Source organism: Mytilus galloprovincialis, chromosome 6 (assembly GCF_965363235.1).
Source record: "Mytilus galloprovincialis chromosome 6, xbMytGall1.hap1.1, whole genome shotgun sequence".
Taxonomy (NCBI): Eukaryota; Metazoa; Mollusca; class Bivalvia; order Mytilida; family Mytilidae; genus Mytilus; species Mytilus galloprovincialis.
In genome coordinates, this window is record NC_134843.1 from 87,632,176 (window position 1) to 87,636,412 (window position 4,237).

Here is a 4,237-nt window from a genome sequence, read left to right on the forward strand (position 1 = left end):
ATAAATGCTGAGTTCACACGTAATTCGAATTCGATTCACATTAACTTTAGTTTTATTTCCAACTAACAGGGTACACATTCAGCTTCAAAAAGTTGATTGAGTGAACATTGATTTTTTAATACAATATGAATTGATTGAATTTAGGTTGAAAAATGTCCGCTGGCAAATATTTCAGGCATGTTCAGGACGAAAAATTACAATTTGAAATTAATTGAAATTAATGTGTCTAATGCAGCCATCAAAAAGGGTACTAATAAAACATCCCGTCAAATGTAAAAGTGAAAGATAAAATAATACATGTTTTAATATAGTCAGTGGCGGATCCAAGGGGGGGGGAGAGGGGGGAGGGGGGTTGGAACCCCCCTTTTTTTTTGGCCGATCAATGCATTTGAATGGGAGCATATAGTTGGAACCCCCCCCCCCTTACTCTGGGTTGGGCCCCCCCTTTTTTTAAATGGCTGGATCCGCCACTGATAGTATATTCTCTGTATGATATAAAGTATATAACATGCATAAGTTCAACATTGTCATTCGTGAAAAATGATATAATAAAAAAAATCTGAGAACATACATGCACCCTCTATAAGTAATCAATGATTAAAATGTATAAAAAACGTAACTCTCAATCTGTACATCGTAAGAAGTATTTCAATAGTGAATGCTATGTAAAACGTAAAAATTATCGCAGTTCTAAGAAGTATTATTATAGAGTACGTTCAACAATTAATTATGATGATTTGGTATGTAAAAGTAAAGAGTATAAGAAAACTTTATTAATGGCTTTTGACTGCCTGCCTCAATATTATGCTAGATAAATTATCAGCATATGGTTTAACCCCCAATGCAGTTGCTCTTTTAAAGTCCTATTTATCTAATCGAAAACAGCAAATTAAAGTCAACAAATTCCATGTTCTGAGTGGTTGGGTTGACATCCATAAAGGCGTACCACAGGGTTCGATACTAGAGCTATTGTTGTTTAACATATTTATAAATGATATTTTTCTTTTTGTTAAAAATGGTAGTTTATATAACTATGCAGATTACAATATTTTGTTAGTCGGTGTAACAATAGACTTTAAACTGGATTTCAACACTCACATCTCAAGTATTTGCAAAAAGCTGCACGACAACTATATAAACGTTCTAAAAAGAATTGGCACTCATCTCACCAGACTTTCAAAACTTACAATATACCACTCATTTATCGGCATGTCAAACCTCAGCTACTGTCCTCTTACATGGCACTTCTGCAGTGAACAAAACACAAAGAAAATAGAAAAAATACAACAAAGATCACTCCGATTTATTTATGACGGCTACACAAATTCTTACAATACACTTTTTGAACAGTCTAAGCTACCAGCACTAAAAATCAGAAGATTGAGAACCATGGCATTAGAGACATATAAAATAATTAATAAATCAAATCCAGAATTCCTACATAATTTAGTAAACATTAAACTTCAGGTACAAAGGCATAGCAGATATACCATGGTCAAAAACATCAAGGTATGGTAAGAAAAGCTTTAGTTATGAGGCAGCAAAACTCTGGAACTCCTTGCCAAATGAGGCAAGGAGCTTATCAACTTTTGGCCAGTTCAAAAATTTTATCTCTACCTGGTGTTTTTCAGAAAAATGTACATGCAGTTCTTGTGAATAATAAATAATGTACTTACTTGCTGCCCCATAACTTGATCTGAAAGCCTGCTGTTTTTGTTTTTTGTTCGTTTTTTTTTTTTATTTTATCTTTTTGCAGTTATTTTTATTTTTTATTTAGCCATTTATTTCTTTAGCTTATGCATTACCTTTGCTATAGCTGCATGCAGTCCTTTGTTTGTGCTTATAGTGTTTAAGTTTATATGTGCTGATATTTGTTTTAATATATCTTGCTTAGCTTTTATTCTGCATGTGCTATTTATGCATTAATATATATATGTGATGTCTGTATGTTTGTGTTGTATGTGTATCTGATGTTATTACATGTTTTGTTTATTTTAAATATCAGTCGGTTAAAGAGCTCTTAAGAGCTCATGTTCTTTGTTATTATGTATATGCAACCCGACTTTAAATAAAAATTACTTTACTTTTATTTTACTTTACTTTACTTTGTCTTTCTGTACTCCAGATTTCGATTTATTAATTTCAACTTTGGATTCCAAAAATCTTATTGAGTGGTGAATAAAATGCAAGCAAATCCTGACAAATTTCAAGTTTTGGCTGTTGGCAAAAAGACTTTTGAAAAGAACCCAGCTATACATATTCAAAATTCGAACATTACATGTGAAAAAAACAGTAAAATTATTAGGCATTGAAATAGACTACCAGCTAAATTTTGATGTTCATTTCAGCTCGATCTGTAGGAAGGCATCACAGCAATTACATGTTTTAAAGCTTTTAGGCTCATTTTTGGATAGACTTAGTAAACTTACTATATTTCATACTTTTATTCTTAGTAATTTTAATTTTTGACCTTTGGCATGGCATTTTTGCACTGGGAAAAATCCTAAAAACTAGAAAAGGTGCAGGAAACAGCACACCGTTTTGTATATGAGGATTTTACTAGCTCCTACGAGCACCTCTTACTTAAAGCTAAGGTGCCCTCCATGCAGATCAGACGGATAAGAACAATGGCTCTAGAAACTTTTAAAATTTTAAACAATATTGCTCCTGCGTGCTTACAAAATTTGGTGAATGTCAAAAAATCTAAATATTCTTTCAAGTACGTAAATATTCTTGAAAGTCAAACCGTTACGGTAAAAAAAATCGTTCAAATTTGCTGCTGCTACTTTATGGAACAGCCTTCAAAACCATTTCAGGACTGAAAATAGTTTTTCACATTTTAAAAAGTCTTGTTCAGTCCTGGAACGGTTTGGAATGTCGCTGTTCTGCTTGTAGATAATTCTTGAGCTGTTTATTATTTAGGGAGCTACCATTTGATTTTTATGGGGGGGGGGTGGCTAGGATGAAATTTGAAAAAAATAAGCAGGACAGGAGTTTTGAGTAAAAAAAAAAGGCAGGATGAGACGCTTGCAAAAAAAAAGTCAGGACGACAATTTAGGTAAAAAAAAAAGTCAGGATAAACTAAAAAAAAAAAAAAGGCAGGACCGAACAGAGTGAAAAATCAAATGGTAGCTCCCTTATGTTGCTTTTGGTTGCTCTGGTCCAGCATGTTTTTACTTCATTCGAAAATTTGTTGCTTATTTTTATTACATGCTATGTATGTGAGATTTCAACTTTGTATTACAGGTTGTTTTATATGTCCGCCTGAGTATTTTGGGTTGTGCCGACCTTATAAAAAAAGGTAGACGACCTAGGCACAAAAATGAACTCGGTAGATGATATAAAATATTCTGTGAATAGCACTGACTCCAAATTGTCGCAAATGAAATCTGATGTCGACTGTCTCGTTCGGCGTGTGGGTGACATGGAGGGAAGTCAGCAATTTATTTCTCAGAGTTCTGAGAAAAATAAATCCGATGTTAAAAGTATTGATACTCAGTGAAATGGTCGAGCTTAGATCCATAAACAAGAAAATTTCAGACCAACTTGAAACCCTTCGTTGAGAAAATTTAAGGGACAATTTACTGGGTTTTTTTTCGTGGTGAGGGAGGGGGAAGGTGAAGAATGTGTTTATATTATTAAAGATATTTGTTCAACAAATTTGCCTATTTGTGAACCAGTTGAAAACAAATTCTGATAACACTCAAACTACCAAGTCACGACCGATCGTTGCCAAATTCATGCTACGTCAACAGAGGGACAAAGTACGGGGGAAATTTCCTAAGCTAAAGGATACAAGCATTTCAATCTCAAAACATTTCCCAAAGACTGTGCATGAAAAACGTAAAACTTTGATTCCAATTTACAAAAAAAGCAAAACTTGAAGGAAAATCAGCATTTCTTACAAGGGATAAATTGTATATAGAAGGAAATTTAATTGTGAATACAGATGAACAAATAAACAAAACCATACGCATAAACAGTCATTCGAAATTGAGTAGGTCTACAAAAACACTCACAAGTCAGATAATTTGACAACAGGTGCTCAGTCAGCTCCAGGATATTTAGGAACCGACAAAAAGGCAACCAAGTCAAGAATTCCTTCCAAGATTGGTAGTCAGAAAGCTAGTTCTAGTTCTCAAAATGGGTCCCGGTTTGAAATATTAGTCGATATGCACACTGAAGCTGATTAGGAAGCATCCAGAAGTATTTCATCATTGTCATTTTTGTGTTGGAA